The sequence below is a fragment of the Pectinophora gossypiella genome, chromosome 15 (genome assembly GCF_024362695.1).
Source record: "Pectinophora gossypiella chromosome 15, ilPecGoss1.1, whole genome shotgun sequence".
Lineage (NCBI taxonomy): Eukaryota > Metazoa > Arthropoda > Insecta > Lepidoptera > Gelechiidae > Pectinophora > Pectinophora gossypiella.
In genome coordinates this window covers 1,761,505-1,784,828 of record NC_065418.1, presented here as the reverse complement: position 1 = coordinate 1,784,828, position 23,324 = coordinate 1,761,505, and the positions used below count along the sequence as shown (strand labels likewise).

The window sequence follows — 23,324 nt, the reverse complement described above, 5'->3', positions numbered from 1 at the left end:
ACGCGTGGTTCAAAAGAGAAATAACCCGTCAGACAATCTCTTGGGCCTCTAAAATCGTGTGTAGTTCGATTCATACGTCCATCACGCTCCGCACAAAGCGGACTGAGCGCTGAGCGACAGCTCACGTGAAGGCTGTCAACTTGAGAATACCACTCGTCATTTACTCACATACCTAAAGTTGTCGGGTTGTCAAAACGCATCGACAATACAATCTCACAACCCTCTTCTCTCGTGTGGGTTGTGAGGTGGATTACCAACCCCATCAACCCTGGTGTCAGGGTTACTATTGAGCCGCCAAAGGCCCCTAACATGACTCATGTAACGACTATTACACATCAGTAAGTAGTAACCGGGAACAACGACTTAACGTGACTTCCGAAGCACGGATCATCTTACTTTCGGACAATCAGGTGATCAGCCTGTAATGTCCTAACCAAACTAGGGAACGCAAAGTAATTATTAGTGAACTATAATAGTAACCGGGAACAACGACTTAACGTGACTTCCGAAGCACGGATCATCTTACTTTCGGACAATCAGGTGATCAGCCTGTAATGTCCTAACCAAACTAGGGAACGCAAAGTAATTATTAGTGAACTATATGTTAACTATGCATTAGTAACTAATATGATTAAGAGAACGATCTCCGTGGTCTAGTGGTTTGAGCGTCGGGCTCACGATCCGGAGGTCCTGGGTTCAAATCACTTTGTGATCCCTAGTTTGGTTATAGGACATCACAGGCTGATTACCTGATTATCTGAAAGAATAATGATCCGTGCTTCGGAAGGCACTTTAACCCGGTCTCGGTTACTACTTACTGATGTAAGTTAGTAGTCGTTACATGATCCATGTCAGGGGCCTTGACACCAGGGATGACGGGGTTGGTAAACCACCTCATAACCCACACGATAGAAGAACTCAACTTCCACAGTCAAACCAAGCAGTGGTTTTGTTGGGTTTAGATTGCACATAATTTTGTGTGCTTTTTTTTTAAAAAAAATACTCTTCTATTTTTTAATTTTTCGTAATACTTAGCTGTCAAGTCAGTAACACTATTAAAAATAATAAATTCATACACTCGTACAGTTGTCAAGTACAAATAAAAAGTAATTAAAAAAAAACTGCTAAGCTTCCAAGATGCAGTGGCTATCGGAAGTTGTCGTCCGAGGAACCGGATCTATATCCGGCGGCGGAGTCGACGCGGCGGGAATTATTCATGGGCGCTGTAGGCGCACGGGCAATTGACACGACACGACAGTTCCCACGTTGGAGGTTAACAGATCATAGATCTTAAATAAAGAAATTAATGAATCTAGGATGTTTTAAAGAAAAGCCAGGTCAAGAGAACTTTAAGGTTCTCTATTTTTACGCATAATTTTTTTTGTAATAATTTACCATGGCATAATGTTACTTGTCCTATTATTAGTTACGCATAGTATTAATTTGTCATAACTTTTTAAGCATAATTTCGCCCAAGGGCCACCCCCGCCGCACCCTAACCTACTGTTATGCCTTGTAAAAATTATGAAAAATTATGACACACTATTATTCTAAAAAAGAATTATGGATACCTATTTCTATGCGAATCAAATTTATACCAACAAATATTAGTCCAAAAGTAAGTTATACCTAACAAACCAGTATTCTTAGATGTTATTATGGGAAAGTACTATTATGATTCAAAACGTTATGCGAAAAGGATTATGATAATTAAAATTTTGACAAAACCATTTATGCATTTTAAGAGAATCCCGTACTTTAACCGGCAGGCATACAAGAAGTCTTTGATGAGAGTGGAAGAAGTGAAAGTGGTGTCAGTTTCCTAGTAAGTGGACGTCCGTGGTCTCTGCCTTACCCCAACACGAAAAAGGCGTGATCTTATGTGAGTAGTGTAGATGACAACGGCCTCCGTGGTCCAGTGGTTGAGCGTTGTGCTCACGATCTGGAGGTCCCGGGTTCGAATCCCGGTGGGGACAAATCACAAAAATCACTTCACAAACAAAAGTTCCCTAGTTTGGTTAGGACATTACAGGCTGATCACCTGATTGTCCGAAAGTAAGATGATCCGTGCTTCGGAAGGCACGTTAAACCGTTGGTCCCGGCTACTATTTACCGATGTAACTAAGTAGTCGTTGCATGAGCCATGTCAGGGGCCTTTGGCGGTTCAATAATAACCCTGACCTGGGTTGATGAGGCTGGTATTTCACCTTACAACCCACACGATAAGAAGAAGATTGCATACTTAAGAGTTATATCTGCGCTATCCGTATAAGTAAACTTATCGTTCCGGGTCTAGATCTTGGCGAATACCTAACAATAAAAGTCGCAACTTTCTGTCGTTTTGTAAGTAACCAAGTATCTAATGGGTTCTTATAATAGCTACAGTTCTATAGTTCTTCTTGGGTGCAAAAACTTCCACACAATTGTTTATGATAAACTTGATTTTGCTCTGGGTTTCACTTGAGCATAGAATAAAGAATAATACTACGCATAGAACGGCAACAGTAAAGTGACTATATACAATAAATTATGTTCCCTCAGCAGTTTGACATTCGAACAGTGTATCACTAAATAAAATTGACCTTTCAGAAACAAAGGCTTATTTATTCAACGCCACTGCAGAGACGAAAGGTTGCAATCAATAAAGAAGCTATGGGTGTACGAGAAATTGTTAAATCAATCACTTATTGCATAACATATGCATTAGCTCCCAGGGGGTTAAAATGGCCACATCGAAGCAATTCATCTAAGAAAGCAATATTGCTATTTGACATTTGTTTGCATTGCGCACTTACTTTTATATGCGCAAATGTCAAATTGCAATATTGCTTTCTTAGATGAATTGCTTCGATGTGGCCATTTTAACCCCCCTGTATTCCCAAATGGGGTAGTCATAGGTACATTAAACCTCACTTTACCAAGCTTTCTGTTAGGCAAACGTATTGGTGGTTAGCCGTATCGCCGTCCATGATGGTGTTAGTGAAAATTGCACTTAAGATAAATTAAGAACTCATTGGTGCAAGAACTCTTTGGTGGTGGAAAAACAAGCCGGTAAACCACAGGACCACAGTCACATTATCGTCAAGTAAACTAAATCCATTCGACAATAATTGATTTAGGCCTATGCTGGATTCGAACCTGCAACCTCAAAGTGAGAGGCGTTCTACCAGCTAGGCTACCACGGTATTATATTTCATTAATAAGTAAACAACTTTGTAAAATATTTATTTTTTACAGGCTGATCACCTGAAAGTAAGACGATCCGTGCTTCGGAAGACACGTTAAGCCGTTGGTTCCGGTTACTATTTACTTGACTAATCGTTAGATGAGCTATGTCAGGGGCCTTTGGCGGATCAATAATAACCCTGACACCAGGTTTGATGAGGTTGGTATTCCACCTCACAATCCACACGATAAGAAGAAGAATATTTAAAGCCATAAAACCTTACCATAAGGATCGAAACGGAACCATCCTTCCGTCTTATACAGTCTCTTTGATAGGAAGACAGAGTTTACAATGTTTCTATGTAGTCGAGGGGATGTGAAAGGTTAGGGTGTAATATTGTGGGGTATTGTTATCTCATTGGAGCGACTCCACTATAAGGCTGGGGCCACACCCACAACGGGTATGATGGCAATTACAAAAGCTCATGCACGACCATACCAATACCAGGGTCGTGGGTCACACCGCAGCTTATGCTGAATGAAGGTCCTTTTATTCGGGACGTCCACCGCCGCTTATAATAATAATAATAATTACCACCATACAAAAAGCTACAATATTAAATACCTGTCGCATAACCCGAAAGTTCCTTACTTCGCCCACCATTTCATCGAATCACCTCGACCCCACTTCACTTGGTTAAGGTCCGTGTAGTGGGTATAAACTACCCCTTAAAAAGGGAGAGTAGAAAATAAACTTTAATGATAATAATAATATAAGATTATTTCGGATTTATAAAAAACATCCATATTTGTTGGTAACATTACAAACCGAGGCCAGTTGGACCCCCGATGGCGGCAGACTATATTTACTTATCGGGTCAGCAACCGTGAGTCCCATCGGTCCGCGCGCAGCGGCTTATGCCGCTTTTCACAGGGTATACAAACCTAACCCGAAAATTCGTCCTGAATGTTCAGATCACAAATGATTATGACGTGCTCAGCTGTGAAGGAAAACATCGTGAGGAAACCCACATTCCCGAGATTTATTTTCGGAAGTATGTGACCTAACCTGTATTGGGCTGGTGTTTCCTTCGCGTGTTGGAAGGTCAGACAGGCAGTCGCTTCTGTAAACAACCGAACCTGTCAAATCTTCAGGTTAGGTAAGCGGACCATGTGAAAAACGGGATAATGCTAGGGAGATCTTCTTTTATCGTGTGGGTTGTGAGGCGGAGTACCGTAACTCATCAACCCTGCTGTCAGGGTTACTATTGAGCCGCCAAAGGCCCCTGATACGGCTCATGTAACGACTACTTACTTACATAAGTTAGTAGTAACCTTTTTTTTTTTGACTTATTGTAGATTTGCCGCAGATGGCATTAACTACTTGGCCGGACAAATGGGGAGCGCTGAAGGCTCTCACCCGGTAAGTAGTAACCGGGACCAACGCTATGGAGATGAAATGCATAATTCGCTTCCGCCGACCTAGGGCCCCGCTACCCGCTGCGTTTGGGGCCTACAGGCCAAGGGTGCATGGATAAATATGGAAAATAGGGCGCAAAGGGATCCCTCTGTTCTTATTTGAAACCGGGAGAATTGGGGGTTCAAAGGGTATTTTAAAACATTCAACGATATTTTCTTTTCGTCGGTTCCTTAAAAGTGAGCTGCGTTTTGTAAAAATATGGTGGAGGTCTTGGGAATATTGATGAAATATATTTAGAGGAGCTCGGTGGCGCAGCGGTAAACGCGCTCGGTCTGCGATTGTTGAAGTTAAGCAACTTTCGCAAAGGCCGGTCATAGGATGGGTGACTACAAAAAAAAAGTTTTCATCTCGAGCTCCTCCGTGCTTCGGAAGGCACGTTAACCACTCTACAGTCGTTGGTAATTATAGCTACCGATTCCAAATTCACCTCAGGAGTCGATGGTAGCTATACTTACCAATAGTCGGGGTTCCGTTAGGGTGACCAATTTTATGGATTAACTAGTTTTACAAGCTAGTATAGATTATAAAATTATACTAGTATTGTGTACTATAAAAATCCTTACTAGGTGGTATTTGCATCTCTTCCCTATGAGTTGGTAACATTAAAAAAACAACTGTCGAAGTCAGACGAGTGTTGGTCGAGTCTACTGTCAACTACTGTGTTTGCGATTGAGTGTTTTAGACAAGAAATATGCCGTAAGTATATAAAATATATTATTTTTATTGATTAGCATACATCTTGAATATATCCTCTACCGTTTTCTACAAAAACCTGAACATTTAAGCCATGATTTTGTTCCAAAAACATTAAGAGAAAAATATCGTATCAAAAAAAACGTCTCTTGACACTAAAATGGAGGCAAATTACGGAATATTACACGACGCATTATATTTTATAATGTTTTAAATATACCACGTTACTTATTAGTTACTCGTGGAAACACATTATTTACCGAAATAAACAATTATTTCAGCAGATGCCCAGGATATTGATTGCAGGGTACACCAAATTTGGTCAACTTTCATCATGGTAACTAAACCTACCATCGACTTATCTGGGTTTAAGGGTTCGTACAAACGGAGCGCTAGCGTTATTTTAATTTCAGTTCTAAACAATGACTTTTTTTTCAGAGATGCTATAGTTCAGCTATAGAGAGGACACAGAGAGTAATTACAAAAAAAAAACGAATTACTAAACTGCCAGTAGATGTCCGACAGGAGCTTACGGACAGAAAGCGGCAGGCGCAATTAGATTTAGCAATAAGGCCGCCTTTTGTCTCTAGTGTCTCGATTTATTTGTTTGGTACGTCATTTTGTGCAATCAAGTATATTGTATTGCAAGACTGTAATTTTAAATTCTAATAAAAAATATATATTTTTAAGGTCCGAATGTTAAGTGCTTGGTAAAAAATGTAAATAAAACAAGCATTCAATTATAAATTGGTTTTAGTTCATATTAATAAACCTTAATTTTTCTACTGGTTTTCTTTAATTCCTGAAATCACACACACAAAATGTCTATGTCAATCTTACCCGTTATTGGTAACCATAGTTACCATCGACTTAAAAAGGCAGAAACGCTCAGTGCGAACAGAAACTTAGCGAGGGCGGCCATCTTGGTAAGAATACGGTGTTACAAATAAGTCGTGACCAGGTGTTATATTTATATTTCTTGTGTTTAAACTAAATAACATTAAAATATAATTTGAATACTAGTAAAAAGTGTAAGAAATGCGCTTTCAAATAAAAATTATTACAGTCCCTAGAACATGATACTTTACATGCTATTAACAGGCATGGCTGGGATAACTGAAAAAATGAGCGGATTCTGTCAATTCTAATTGGATTTGAGATAGATTTTATAATGTGATCTTTTTTATTTTTATCTAATTAGAATCATTGCACATCTGGCTTGCTGTTTCTGAATTTTCTTTATTATAGCCACAGTAGTTTTTGAGTTACAAGCCTATTTATAACACGCCACGATATCGCCCACCGAACGCCGCGCAAGTTCGAAATGCCTGGACTGTTGAGGCTAGATTTGCTAGTGCGCCTGGACTGTCAAGTGGTTAAGCCGTTGGTCCCGGCTGCATTAGCAGTCGTTAATAGCCACCAATCCGCACTGGGCCCGCGTGGTGGTTTCAGGCCCGATCTCCCTATCCATCCATAGGGAAGGCCCGTGCCCCAGCAGTGGGGACGTTAATGGGCTGGTGATGAATATTTAGAGGAACGACTGTGTGGGTTCATATTGTTCATAATGATGGACGGTTTACCGTGGTAGCTAAGTACCATTTGGTTTACAAAATACAATACAAAAATACAAAATACTTTATTTGTAGAAAACCAATACACCTATCTAGGTTTATCAAAGCCTTTCTTACTAAAATACATTACATACATACTTCTTAAAATTACATCTAGCTACTATTAAGGTGGACTAAATTGTCAAGTCTTCTTGGATCGTGTGAGCTTTTTATGCAACGACTACATTCTTATCAGTAAGTAGTAACCGGGACCAACGGCTTAACATGTCTTCTGAAGCACGGATCATATTACTTTCGGACAATCGGGTGATCATCTTGCAATGTACTAACCAAACCAAGGCTCACAAGTGACTTTTGTGCTATGTCCCCACCGGCATTCGAACTTGGGACCTCCGGATCGTAAACCCAATGCTCACCCACTGAACTACGAAGGCCGTTCGTTGTCAAGCAGCTGCTGTTGTAGATATACTGCTGTACAGTTAATATTGAAAGGAAATTCGGTGGTAGAAAGTCGGCTTTACACCAAAAATACTGCACAGGGAATGAAAAAAAATAAAGGGAATTTGGTACACGGGCCAACACTTCCCGACATTCGTTGGCCTATAAAAGTTTTCACGATGGAAATAAAGAATTCCTGCCAAGTATTTTATGTGAAGTAAAAAATTGGTAAGTGTATTCAGGAACAGCCTCCGTGGTCTAGTGGTAAGAGCGTTAGGCTCATGATCTGGAGGTCCGGGTTCGATTCCCGATGGGGACATTGTCGAAATCACTTTGTGAGACTGTCCTTTGTTTGGTAAGGACTTTTCAGGCTTGAATCACCTGATTGTCCGAAAAAGTAAGTTGATTCCGTGCTTCGGAGGGCACGTTAAGCCGTTGGTCCCGGCTATTAGCCGTAAAAAAACACCTCCACCAACCCGCAGTGGAGCAGCGTGGTGGAGTATGCTCCATACCCTCTCCGGTTGATTGAGAGGAGGCCTGTGCCCAGCAATGGGACGTATATAGGCAGTTTATGTATGTTATGTATTCAGGACATGAGCAACTAAGGCATAATACAAGCTCACGACAAGACCTCCGTGGTCCAGTGGTTGAGCGTTGGGCTCATCATCCGGAGGTCCCGGCTTCGAATCCCGGTGGGCATTTATACAAAAATCACTTTGTGATCCCTACTTTGGCTGATACCTCATTGTCCGAAAGTAAGACGATCCATGCTTCGGAGGGCACGTTAAGCCGTTGGTCTCGGTTACTACTTACTGATGTAAGTAAGTAGTTGTTACATGAGTCATGTCAAGGGCCTTTGGCGGCTCAATAGTAACCCTGACACCAGGGTTGATGACGTTGGTAATCCACCTCACAACGCACACGATAGAAGAAGAAGTTCACGACTACATCCTAATTGGTATAGTCAGAAGTACATCCTGCGCAAGATGTTGATAATTGATGTTGATAAATTGTTGGATTTATAGGCATATTCAGGGATATGGCTGTTGTATGGGTGGTCCATATTAATATAATTTTCTAATTGTTTTCTTTTTGTTCCTTTTTCTTTTTGTTAGAAATTAAGACAATTATATTATGTAAGTTAGGTACGCCGTAACTGTGATTTACATCAGATCTCTATATATATATATATAATTAGAGTTTAATATAATGCATAAATGTAAACCATGTGGCAGTACTAATTAAATAAATAAATAAATAAATAAAGATGAACTAAGTACCCACACGTCACCGAGGTTTCTGTTAGACCGTTTATAATGGTCGAGCCAACTGTGCTAGTGAAAATTGCATTAAGAAAATTTGTTAAAAAAAAAAAAAAATGTATGTACTCATTTGTTTTTTCAGACTAAGTAATGCTAATAAAGCTTGGCAACTCAAATCTAGCATGATGAAGTAATGTTATGGGCGATAGGCTCCCCGGTCTTACGGTACGGCGCGTACGGGTATCCGTGCATTATCATCCATCAACCGAACCACTTTAATAAAAGCATTAATCTTAGAAGTTACTGTGAAAGCTGCGTGGAAATAACTTTAACCGGCGGTGGGGTAAATAAAAAAATGAAATATGACAGGGTAACTAGCCGTTGTTTAGTTTTTACCCACTTTTACCCAGGTTCACCTGACGAGGGTGCTTTGACGTTGACAAACGAGGTGCAAACGGCAGGAAATTTCGGCTTTTTACCGACTTCAAAAAAGGAGGAGGTTCTCAATTCGACCGTATTTTTTTTTTTTTTTTTTTTTTTTTTTTTTATGTTTGTTCGGGCATATCTTCGTCGTATATGAACCGATTTTGATAATTCTTTTTTTGTTTGAAAGGAGATATACCCAAGGGGGTCCCATGTCAAGGAAGTCAGGATCTGATGATGGAAGACCAGAGAAATCGAGGGGAATTTTCAAAAATCGTAGGAGCGACTAGTGCGTTTGTAAAGTCATATTGATCGGATCGATCTTTAGGCTTCGGGAAAACTTCCCGACCTTCGAAAACTGGTCAGCATCAGGGAGATACCCTATGGCCTGGCAAAACTATACAACCTGGAGCAATTTTTCTTTCACGAAACGTATTTAAATCTTGATCAAATTCAATCGCCGGTGCAAAAAAACAAAATGGCGGAAAAAAAAGATGGCCGCCATACAAAATTTTGTCGATTTTGGAAGAAGCCCGTTTGGGTAAAAATAATGTATGGGGCGCTTACTCAAAACGTCATGTAGAGTACGGAAATACTTTCTGGTCACCAAAAACTGCTCCGCATCAGAGAGATACTCTACGGCCTGGCAAAACTATCGCACGTGAACCAATATTTCTTTCAGAGCACTTATTTAAATCTTGGTCAAATTCCATAGCGCGTAAAAAAAAAACAAAATGGCGGAAAAACAAGATGGCCGCCATACACAATTTTGTTTTTTCAGAAAATGTCTCGGGATATAAAATATATATCGGGGTTGTGATCGGATCGTCATGTTAAGTATGGAAATACTTCCCGATTTTCGAAAACTGCTCCGCATCAGGGTGACACCCTACGGCCTGGCGAAACTATCACACCTGAACCAATTTTTCTTTCACGAAACCTATTTAAATCTTGGTCGAATTTAATGGCCGGTGAAAAAAATACAAAATGGCGAAAAAACAAGATGGCCGCCATACAAAATTTTGTTTTTTCAGAAAATGTCTTCGGGGTAAAAATGATGTATAGGGGTGTGATCGGAACGTCATCTTTGAAAACTGCTCCCAATCAGGGAGACATCCTACGGTCTGGCAAACCTATTGCACCTGGATTTTGTTTGTTTCCACGACACCCATTTAAATCTTGGTCAAATTCTGTCGCCGGTGAAATAAAACAAAATGGCGGAAAAACAAGATGGCCGCCATACGAAGAGGGACAGTTTCGAATAAACAGGACACGCGAAATCTACTGTATCTATATGTATGCGTGAGTGTGTATGATAGCAGCTTCCACTGACAACCACATGTGTGTATGTACACATACACATGTGTGTGTGTGTGTGTGCGTGTGTGTGCGCGCGCGCGCGCGCGTGTGTGTGTGTGTGTGTGTGTGCGTGTGTCTGTGTGTGTGCGTGTGTACGTGCGCGTGTGTGAGTGTGTGTGTGTAAACATGTTCATCAATAATAATTGTGATCACTACTAATAATATATTATATTATTATATATGAATATAAATCAGAAAATCTGTCTGTCTGCATCCTTGCTCGGTCTAACCATCACTTAAAATCGTAAAATAAAATAAAATTTTTAACAAAAAAAAAAACCGACTTCAAACGCAAAACTAAAAAGCAATAAATAAATTTACTTCGCACAAAGTAATAAGTACGTATTTTCAATTAGTTAATTAATTTATAATTCTGAAGTCGGTGCCAAGTAAATGCTACAACAACCCTACTACAATATCAAATTACTATGTACACACAATATTGTTTAATACCTATATCAAAGCAATTACAAAACAATGTCAAACAAAAAATTACAAAACAATCAGTATTGAAAAATATATGAATCGGTACTTCGTTGTAGCATTTCCTTGGCACCGACTTCAGAATTATAAATTAATTAACTAATTGAAAATACGTACTTATTACTTTGTGCGAAGTAAATTTATTTATTGCTTTTTAGTTTTGCGTTTGAAGTCGGTTTTTTTTTTGTTAAAAATTTTATTGTCAGCGCTAACTTGTTTAGTTGGAATTGGAAATTAGCCGGCTAATGATGGGCGACGTGAGGGGTTCGGAAGAGTGGAGAATGTGAAAACCGTAGTCTTCTTCTTATCGTGTGGGTTGTAAGGTGGAATACCAGCCTCTTGAGCCGCCAAAGGCCCCTGACACTCACATCAGTAAATAGTAACCGGTATCAACGGCTTAACGTCCTATCCGAAGCACGGAGAAACCGTACAGTAAAGAATACGTATAGCACGGTAACTCTTCTCCGAGCACCAGTTCGTATTAGGTGTCTAACCTCACCCTCCCTGGGTCTTACTTTATTTCCAAAATTCAAAAAAGTCTTTATTCAGTAAGTATCATAGAACAGTTACACTTTGAATCGTCATTTTTTACATAACGAACGTCTCACAAGCTGTATAGCCGGGGAAATGAAGCTGGAAGAAAACCCTCGGCACAGGACCCTAGACGTACTTTAAAAAAAAATACTGTTACACAATTTAGTAATTTAGCTGCCTAATATCAGTTCCCAGACAACTAATCCCATGCATTCATATCTTGTAGATAATCTTATAATAACTTTTTTTACAAACTAACACTAACAAAATGGGCATAAAAATGTTGTGAAAAAAATCGAAAGAATACGAAAACTGGGACATTGAGCATTTCATATAAAAAAGGTGCTATTATAAAAAATGCTTCGTGTTAGATGGCCTACATCACTTAGCCGGACTGGGTGACTGTTTGTGCCATTTATTGGACACCCTGTAGCGATATTACCGTTGTACGGAACCAGTTTATCTGGTGCGCCGGCGCCACTTGACAACCGTTGACGGCTTTGTTTGTTTTTATTATTATTGCTATTGTAATAGTTATCGTTCGGTAGGTTTTATTGTAATATCGTTTTCCTCTTAGTAGTATAATGGTTCGCTCCCAACTGGGCACCGTCAGGCCTGTTGTCTTAAACTTTGTACCGGGTGAGAGCCTTCAGCGCTCCCCATTTGTCCGGCCAAGTAGTTAATACCATCTGCGGCAAATCTACAATAAGTCACGTCAAAAAAAAGAGTAAACGGTTACGCAAAAAGAAATAAAAAACGATTAAAACCTCTCAATCTTTTATTTTTTACATATTTCCTCACGTTATGGTTGTCTGGGAGAAATCGCTTTAAGCGATAAGGCCGCCATTTGACACGTTACGAGTCAAGAGTAAGAGTTTTTTGTAAATATTTCCTTTTATATTAGTGCGTTAAAGTATAATTGTATTGTATTTGTATTGGGTTCGATTCCCGATGGGGACATTGTCGAAATCACTTTGTGAGACTGTCCTTTGTTTGGTAAGGACTTTTCAGGCTTGAATCACCTGATTGTCCGAAAAAGTAAGATGATTCCGTGCTTCGGAGGGCACGTTAAGCCGTTGGTCCCGGCTATTAGCCGTAAAAACACCTCCACCAACCCGCAGTGGAGCAGCGTGGTGGAGTATGCTCCATACCCCTTCCGGTTGATTGAGGGGAGGCCTGTGCCCAGCAGTGGGACGTATATAAGCAGTTTATGTATGTATTGTAAAGCCTGAATGTTCTTTTAAAATCCAAACCAAACTAACTAACTTAACTAACTAACCTCAGCCTCATGAGGTTAAAGAAACTTAAAAAAATATTATTGTAGCCGTAATGAATGAGGGATTTTCCAGGCTACGTTCACCAAAAACAATATAGATGGCGTTGTACAGCTTTAACGTGATAATTACCTCATCATCAGCTCATTAACGTCCCCACTACTGGGGCACGGGCCTTCCCTATGGATGGATAGGGAGATCGGGCCTTAAACCATCACGCGGGCCCAGTGCGGATTGATGGTTATTAACGACTGCTAATGCAGCCGGGACCAACGGCTTAACGTGCCTTCCGAAGCACAGAGGAGCTCGAGATGAAAACTTTTTTTTTGTGGTCACCCATCCTATGACCGGCCTTTGCGAAAGTTGCTTTACTTCAACAATCGCAGACCGAGCGCGTTAACCGCTGCGCCACCGAGCTCCTCATTGATAATTACCTATTTCCTCATTACTCGGGTACATAATTATTCCAACAACGTAATGACAGAAGCATATATAAAAATAATTGTTGCTTGATATTTGGATCACATTATGTATAGAATTATGTTGCTACCTATATTGCTTCTCTTTTGGGTGTAATAAAAAGGGTCATCTTTTATACCCAAAAACAAAGATAAAAGACGCATGTATGTCTGTTATCCATGAAATTAGAAGGTTGAACGAAGGGAAATCTGTACAGCGCCATCTATATTGTTACCTAGAAAGTCCCTCATTGAGATGTCATGTCAATTTTATTTTTTATTTTATTTATTTATTTATTTATTTTCTTATAAAAACAATGTTACAAACACTGGAATACAGACATCGGTAAACCAATGTTGAGATTAAGAAAAATCGTGATGATTGACACAATTTACAGAGCTTACTATTACTTCACAGCGCATAACAACAGCTAATCTATCATAATAATAATAAATATAACAACATAAATGCGTGGGCGCAGGCGCCGTCGCAACCGCAGGCGCATATTTTTATTTGCACAATGATACATAACTTGTTTCAAGTTATTTATGTCACTAAGCCGTTTAATTTTATAATAACAACGGCTTTTTATTTAAAAAAAAATATTTTTTTATTTCTTTTCAAGTAAAAGGTGTCTAGTTTTTACCTATAGTTTATATGCAATATATTTTATAGTTTATGTCATTATTCAGTCGTAGATAAATATAAATTATATATTGCTTTTAATAAACCAGGTTACACCAGGGATTCGTTTTTGTATGTTTTTTCATTCATTACTTATTTTGTATATTAGATTTTATATTGTTTTCTCGTCATACAGCGCATTGGGTTACACTGTAATGTTGTATGTACCTTTATAAATAAATACAAAATTCGAACCCGCTACGACTTAAACCACGTGTTCCCCAAACAGGGCAAAATAGTTTAAGATAACAAGGAGAGCTATCTTTCACTTGCGTTTGATCCATTATTTACGGGGCACCATGTATAATTATGGTTCGTAATAAAACATGCCACAAGCACTCAGTACCAACGTTTGTTTTTGTAACCGTTTACAATATAAACACACTGTATAAAACTTTCAAAGTCCGTTAATAAAGCTTTCAGCGTCGACTCTTAGGAAATAACGGCGGGGTATACACGGGTTCACTCCGTAGAATCTTCGGCGTAGATAAACGTACACCTATTGGTTAGGTAATACCGTCCCGCAAATTGTTATAAATGTTTTCTTGCCACTGGTTGCCTGGAAGAAATTGCTGCTTAGCAATAATGCCGCCAGATTGTAGTGTATCTTTCGTCCGTGTGTGTATAAAACTTGTTTTGTATCTTGTGTGCAATAAAGTATTGGTATTTAATCTATCTAGGTATCTATCTACTCAGCCTGTATCCACCCACTGCTGGGTATAGGCCTCCTCTCTTTCACGCCATCCTTTCCGGTCCTGTGCAAGTCTCATCCATTTGGTTTTGGTTTTTTTTTTTGGTTTTTAATTGATCCGCGATATTGTACATCGCGCAACCCTGTTGGTCTAGTTAGCGGCCACAAGGCGCGCCTATAACAAAAAAGAGGGTTCGAATGCCGACTTGGGCTCTACAAGATATGCCATAGAGGCAGCCAATCAGTTCGCGACACCAAACACTTCAGGTCCCCGATACCGACCCCGCCGGCGTGGTCGACGATTTCCCTCATTCAGCGCTTATCGCTATCGACCCACTAGGGTCGATTAATTCTTTCAAATATTGTTCCTCTCAGACGACGCCCTGAGCCGAGGTTCGCGCCCAACTGGGCACCCTCAGGCCTGTTGTCTTAAACGTTGTACCGGGTGAGAGCCTTCAGCGCTCCCCATTTGTCCGGCCAAGTAGTTAATGCCATCTGCGGCAAACTTACAATAAGTCACGTCAAAAAAAAAAAATCTACAAGATATAATTGATATCACGTGCTTGACGGTAAAACACATACTGACAGCTGCATAATGCTCGATTTAAAAAAGTATAAAACTTCACAATATAATATAAATAAATAATATGTTATTTATAGTAGAATAGGTTAAAGATAAATTGCCTATTAGCTTGTAGGCATTTTTTTTTATTATTTATTTAGTTAGGTATACCAACAGTACATATATTGTAAAGTTATAAAATGTAAGTCTTTAATTAGTTTTTGTATATTATGTGCCCCAATTAAGTATATGCTAGATTGTAATATATCATATCATACAAGCAAAGAATTGTACTATATTTAAACTTAAACTTAAAAAATGTCTTATTGAGCAGGCATTCTATAGTTTTGACGACCTGTAATTGATAATATTTTAATGTAATTGAATTCCGTAATAATATTTAATTTCATTGAATTTTGTAATATCTAATAAATGACTATGACTAATATTATGAAGCATATATTTTATCGTAATGCTATATTTAAAAAAATAAACAATATATAAACCAAAAGACAACGAACGACATCAAATGAACGGTTGTTTCGATATAACTACCCGCTTATTACGTGTTTAACGACACGATTCCTGGGATTGCGATAAATAAATCCGAGATCAATGTCCGCGATACGTCTGTCCGTCCTTGGGTACATCCAGTGGTGTAGGTATACCTACACTTTACGCGTTACCTACACTTTGTGCAGAACGCGTCACAGTGTAGTAACTAACAGTAAAACCAGAAACGGTTTTATGTAGACAAACACTTTAGAACCGGTGTTGTGTCGTAGCTACGAATGTTGTAAAAAAACTCTTTAATACTATTTTCAAATGCTAATCTATCGTCGCTTTATAGAGAAAACCAAGTTTTTGAAAAAATCGCATTCTGATGTGATTTTCTTCGATATTTTCTTTTCATTTATTTTTTTTATTAAAACAGGTTTGCTCTTGAGCCCATTCTTCCACGCTTGCTCCTACACTCTATCGCTCATTATAATTGTGATTTTATTACCCAGCGCGATACGCAATAGGCTATCTATAAAAACCGAAGCTTTCGTACTGATTGTCTTTACACTGTGACACACAATGTTTACACGACGACACGGGCAATATATTTATGGTTAACTAATCCGTGAAATTCACAGAACTCGCTCGGTATATTTACATGAATAAATACGCGCATATTTTTATTATTTTAATGCATATACGGTTCTTCCCCGACAAAGAAAGTCTGTCAAAAAAAAAGAATTATAACTATGGCAACAAATATGTTGAATGTTAATTTGTTTTCATTTTTGGTTCAGTATTGGGGCCGACGTGCGTTCTTCATTTACGACGAGTGCAAGATTACTACATACATACATAGGCAGAGACTATGGAATTCCATTCGCTTCGATCCCGACACACTTCTCCAAATATCTCTTCTTTTTGCAAGATTACTTTTACAATATAAATTACAATAATCGGACACTTATGATACTATTGTTAGTAATAAATTTATATTTTGCACGCATTCATGACCATCACGAGAACGGGTAAGTTCCCGTGATCGTCACCCTACGCACAAAACATCTCCAAAGCGGCGATGTGTATCGATCAGCTAATACGATACTAAAACCCGAGTACAGAAAATCATGCTCTAAAAATTATGAAACAAGAAAATAGGTATATTTCACTGTAATTCTTCCGAATAGTGATGTTATGCTGTGGTAAGTAAAATCTTAGGACAAATTGGTAGGTATGCGACCACGGCTATCTTCTACACATCACTATTCGGAAGAATTTCAAAGAAATATACCTATTTTCGTAGACGCATTTTAGTTTTTAAACTTTAATTTTTATTTATATTATTTTGGGGTTTATTTATTAAGATAACGTACATCCGATGCGTGTTTTATGCAAGATATGGACGTAAAACCTAGTTTTATTTTAAAAGAATTTATACTAAGAAAGCACCTATAAAAAATATTAAACCTTATACTTATTATTTCTTATTTTTATGAGACAATTTAATTGTTTTAATTACTTAGATCATCATCATCACAAATTTAAAAGCCACGCTCTTGTCAGTGCAGCATTCTCCATGCCACTTTTTTAGGGAAAAATAGGGCAGTGGTTTCCCTCTTGCCTTCCGCCCCGCAGTGCTCTGTCTGACGCGAGTGGGATGGCGCCCGGAGTAGTCTATAATTACTTTGATGATTGTAAAAATGATAAGTTTTGCCAAAGCAATGTTAAGATTTGCGATATAAAAATAGGTATGAGCCGGAGGAGGCATATAAAACAGGACGAAGCGAGAATATTTTTTTTAAAATTATATTTTGGGACGATGGAAGCATATTGGTTGGGACGAAGTAGGGTTTATAAATAGGGACAAAACTCAGTGGGACAAACGAAAAAAAAATTACAACACAGCAATCGCTTCTAGTTCAAACAAACGAGTCCTTAGGTAGCTGGTACGTACCTAATACGTATTGCGTATGATGCTCGAGTCGTTTAACAAAATAACCCGTAGTAGCGAGGTATAACGTTACATTAATGTGCACGCCTATAGTCTACCAGGGCCGCTATATGCGCCTCATGGATAAATCTTCTGATATTTTTTTATTTCTCACTATTTTTTATTATAAATATAAAATTACGATTAATTAAAACATTTTAAATTATTGCACAAACACTGCAGGTCAGTCTAAAATACCGCCCCCTCTCGTACCTGGTTCAAAGGTGCCCATTATACTGGCCGCGTTACCGCGCACTATTGCTAAGGAAACCTGTTGAACCAGGAACGAGCTGGCGCGGGGGTCACTACCGCGGACCTTCAAGCGCCTCCCCAACACGCGAATAAAATCCTTGGCCGCTGAGCACCACACACTCGAAGTCTCGACGGCAAAAGGGACAAAATCGTGGGTCCGCGTTAAGTCTCCGTATTTCGCCAGCTTTTGGCTAGCGGCCCCCTCGGCAGCCGCCCCTGCGGTTCGAGTAGTACGGGCCAGGTGCGTTGCTGCAAACATGCAAGAACAGGTCGCGTCCCACAATAAAGCACGCCCCCTCTCCCAGGGTATGAACGTGAGCCCATCGGGCCTCTTACCGTCTGTACGTCTAAGACCCTTACTTAAATCTTCTTCTATCGTGTGGGTTGTGAGGTGGATTACCAAAATCAACCCTGGCGTCACATTACTATTGAGCTGCCCCTGACATGGCTCATGTAACGACTACTAACTTACTTACATCAGTAAGTAGTAACCGATACCAACGGGTTAACGTGTCCTGGATAAATAACAAAATACTTGTATTGGCTTATCATTTTCTTCATCTCTCGTAGAAGAATAGTGTAGAAGGAGAAGTAAGATCGAAGCAAATGGAATTCCTCCGCTTACCCCGGTGGGAAATGTTGTGAGGTCAATGTCCGATTTAACAACCCTAGTGTCAGGGTTACTACCTAGTATAACGAAAACATACAACCCGTTCTTCTCTTCCCGGGCATGTCGCAAAATCCGACAGAGGAATAGTATCTTTTTTTACATGATGGACTAACTATGTGTGTGAAAAGAAGAATCTGTCAAATGTCCACTAAACGGCTAAATGCGGCCCTGGCCACCATGCCATATGAGGGTCTCGCGTTCCATCAGGTTTCACCTGAGACGGTAAACAAACTGCACGCTACTCAACACGAGACGTTTCTCCTCGACTAATAAAGTCCATTTTAGTGTGAATATGAAAAAATGTGGACAAAATAGGAATGGCTGTGACGTCATATTATTGTAGTGATGAAATTGTTTACGTTCGAAGTGGGGCGAGTGGACTTTGATAGATTTATTGCAAGTTTAAAAGTGGTGCTACTTTGCATTTACATACATAAACAGCCTATATACGTCCCACTGCTGGGCACAGGCCTCCCCTCAATCCCCCCCCCCCCCCCCAATTTTCTGGCCACCCCTCATTTAATATTTATAATTTTATTTATTTATTAGACTCTTGGCGGCTGAGATGGATTGGAGATGTCCTTAGAAAAGGTTCAATACGATCTACTCTGAACCGGCGTGCGTGTATGAAGCGATTGATGAATGTGGAGGAAGCAAGAGAAGTGTGTCAGGATCGAAGCAAATGGAATTCTATAGTCTCTGCTTACCCCGGTGGGAAATAGGCGTGAGTTTATGTATGTATGTACTCTTGGCGGCTCAATTATAACCCTGACACCAGGGTTGATGGGGTTGGTAATCCACCTCACAACCCACACTATAGAAGACTGTACAACCGATATTGCACTTTATTTGAACAGCCATAACATCTTAATTTGAAGGAACGAACGTATACTTAATGTTATAAGTATTTATTAGAATTTTAGAAAACCTCCTTAGCCAATGGTGCTAATTCCTGCAGACGCCATCTAATTTTATTTTAAGTCATACCTGTCATATTCTAATCCGCTAAAAAGAAAGAGACGGGAAACCTTTTTTTTCTTTCTTTTTTTTTGACGTGACTTATTGTAGATTTGCCGCAGATGGCATTAACTACTTTGCCGGACAAATGGGGAGCGCTGAAGTCTCTCACCCGGTACGGGTAATCGACAGGCATAAAATTTATGGACACACGTCAATTTTAAGCAAAAATCTAAAACAACCGTCAACAATTTTACCTCGGCCAATAACCCGACAGAGTTTAGTAGACAGCACGTCAAACGGATTGCATACCAGCGAGATGCCTATTTTATTTGATTGGGTTATTCATTCATTTTAAAATTAACTTGTTGACAGTCATCCGTCCCTTTCCTTTTCGGCGGATAAGAAAATGATGAGTATAACTTAAAATAAAATTAGGAGGTGTCTGCTGGAACTGGGGCCATTGTGAGTCTATCTGTTTATATGATGTCAGTGCTACATATGTATATGTATACGTAAAATCGTACATATATACACTTCTCATCAAAAAAATCGAAACACTTCCGTTTTCATTGTTTCTGTCCGAATTTAACACAAAAAAGAATTCATACGATGAAAAAAAATACATAAATGTATAGCTGGCAGTTTGGCCATTACAGTAATAAGCGAAAATTCTAAATTCAAAATTAGAATTTCATTTGTTTATCTTATAAACGAAATGAATCACTGTTTTGAGACAAATGTGTGTTTAGGGTTGGAGTACATTTAGCGTTTAAAAACTAAAAATTGGCGCCTATCCTTAAACTTTTTGTTTTTTATTTCAATAGTGTGACTTTGGGACGTCCGAAAAAAGGTTTTTTTTCTAAAACGTATGGATACTTCGCCCACAGAAGCCGCCCAAGTTGTGGCATTGCTGGATTCTGGCCTTAGTCAGCGTGTTGTGGCTGCAAGACTGCATCTAAGCCTGTCATCTGTTCATAGAGTCTATAAACGTTATCGGGAGACTGGTTTGTTCACGCGCCGTTCAGGATCTGGCAGGAATCGGGTCACTTCTGAGCGAGATGATCGATTTATTGTAACAACTTCTTTAAGAAATCGACGCCTTAACGCTTTTCAACTGCAGCAGCGGCTTCGTGTTGTACGAAGGGTGGCTGTAAGTGACTCTACAATTAGAAGAAGGTTGAAGGATCGTGGACTGGTACCGCAAAAGCCAGCAAATGGGCCGAAATTAACTGCAGACCATCGAAGAGCGCGCCTTAACTTTGCACGTGAGCACCTAAATTGGTCATACCTACAGTGGAGCAAAGTTCTCTTTTCTGATGAGTGTAAAATTATGCTGTATGGTAACGACGGAAGGAACAAGGTCTACAGAAGAGACGGAGAACGCTATGCACAATGCTGCATTGAAGAAAAGGTCAGCTATGGTGGCGGTTCGTGGACGGTTTGGGGAGGAATCAGCGCCGACGGTAAGACAGAGCTTGCTTTCGTGTCTGGGCCACGTCTGCCTGCACTAAACTGTCATCAGTACGTCGAAGAGTGTCTCGAGCCTCATGTGATGCCCTATGCACATTTTATTGGCAACGGCTTCATATTCATGTACGACAATGCTAGGGCTCACACCGCGGGCGTCGTACGAGATTATCTTAACGAAGTCGATATCTCTATTATGGAATGGCCAGTAAGAAGCCCGGACATGAATCCCATTGAACATCTGTGGGATGAATTAAAGAGACGAATTCGAGCAAGAGATCCTGCCCCAGAAACACTTAACCAGCTGCAAGATGCAATCCAAGAGGAATGGGACAATATACCACAGCATGTGATCGTGACTCTCATCCGATCGATGAAGAACCGTATGGAAGCAGTAATTAGAGCTCGGGGAGGGAATACAAGTTATTAAATAAACGTTTTTTAGCTTTTTTTTTCATTTACGTGTGTTGTTTTATCCATTTCCTTTATACTCCATACGGAATAAAAATGACTCATTTAACAAAATACGAAACCTATGAAAAATTCATTTAAATTTAGAACATTAACATTAAGATTTGATAAGCTCATATTACTCACTATTAAACGACATTTAACATTTATTCCTAAATGTACACATTTTTCTGATAATCCTGACAAAACGTAAACTTGCAAGGTGTTTCGATTTTTTTGATGAGAAGTGTATAAAGCAAAAGGTCACTCACTCACTGACTGACTCACTCATCTTGAAATCTCAGGAACTACAAATGCTAGGAGTCACAAATTTTAGGTCGGTGCTCACTGAGAAGGGATTATGCAAAATTCAACCCCTAAAGAGGTAAAAAGGGGTGGCAAAGTTTGTGTTAAACTTCTATGTATAGTTTTTTTAATGCTAGAGTTTCACGCAACCGAACTCTAGGCTAACAGCTGGTTAAGTATACAGGGTGTTAGTGACATCGTAACGAATACTAAGGGTGATGATTCAGACCATGATTGTGACTTGATATCAAATGCATTTCCCTGTCGGAAAATTCATGAAAATTTTAGTGTTTTTTTAAATTATTTTCAGTTCCATTGCGACGGAAAATTCCACTTGATATGTCTCATGAAGGTTAACTGCTTTTTGAATAATAATTCTATTTAAATTTTATAAATCGACCATTTTATTATTTTGGTTGTTAGAACACAGCCTCCGTGGCCTAGTGGTTAGAGCGTTATCTTACGATCTGGAGGTCCGGGTTCGATTCCCGATGGGGACATTGTCGAAATCAGTTTGTGAAACTGTCCTTTCTTTGGGAAGGACTTTTCAGGCTTGAATCACTTGATTGTCCGAAAAAGTAAGATGGTTGTGTTGGAAGGCCGAAGTACTCTATATCGGCTAGCATGCATGCAGATTTTAATGAGAGTGTATAAAGAGAAAATTGCACACCACTTTTGCAGAATCGTGGTCATCAGTAGTAGCTGCCTACCCCAATGGGAAATAGGCGTGTACATATTTGAAACACGCAACTGACAATCACTTAAACGGTCTAGCTAACTGTTAAATTAGGAACCCACGTCCTTCATAATTTCACAGCCTCCGTGGTCTAGTAAAAAGTAAGATGCTTCCGTGCTTCGGAGGGCGCGTTAAGCCGTTGGTCCCGGCTATTAGCCGTAAAAAAAAACACCTCCACCAACCCGCAGCGCAGCGTGATAGAGTATGCTCCATACCCCCTCCGGTTGATTGAGGGGAGGCCTCAGCAGTGGGACGTATATAGGCTGTTTATGTTATGTATGTTATAGAACGGTAACTTTTCGCCCCGCTCTAATTCGCAGCGGGCGCCACCCTCACCCCCTGCGGGTCTTACTTTAGTTTTAAACGCTAAAGAGTAAGGGGGAGCATGCAGACTGTCTGTCTCGAAGATTTTATATGGAGTATCCGGGGTGTGGCGACAGACGTACAAAAGCTTGGTAAATCATTATTCTTAAATGATGTTATGTTAATAAAAGAGAAGGTGCAGGTCGTGTCGTATCGGGAGGTGAAGGTTTTGGCGGGAAGAAGAGAGGAATGGCGATTACTCCACCGACAAGAGCGCAGCTCTTAAATAGAGAGAGAGATGTTATTTTTGTACTTTATTTTAAAAGTCAAAGTCAAAGTTTTATTGCACACCATACGATAAAAAGTTGTTATACATATCGACCCGGGAGGGTATAGCAAAAACAAGCAATTATACTCGTGCCTCGTCCTCGAGATTAGTAACCTGAAAAGCTTAAATCATATGTAGTTACACGTATGTGGCACCACTCATGCACTGTCTAGTTGAGATAAGTATTGTATTTTTTTTATTTTTTTTTTAATGTGGGTATTCCTTTCCTAGTTTCCCCGCCAACTATCATCGGCTGTCATTCACAGTGCAGTGCGCAACCACT

General features: G+C 39.6%; 1 protein-coding gene and 1 long non-coding RNA gene across 2 annotated transcripts in view; one reads left to right on the top strand and one right to left on the bottom strand.

The window, feature by feature from the left end:
* Positions 1 to 23,324, bottom strand: part of LOC126373080 (mitogen-activated protein kinase kinase kinase 11) — a 72,752-nt gene that overhangs the window by 27,018 nt on the left and 22,410 nt on the right. The window lies entirely within an intron of this gene.
* Positions 5,250 to 6,134, top strand: LOC126373256 (uncharacterized). Its single transcript, XR_007567289.1, has 3 exons — positions 5,250 to 5,341; positions 5,620 to 5,675; positions 5,777 to 6,134. It is a non-coding gene; the product is annotated as an uncharacterized LOC126373256 (long non-coding RNA).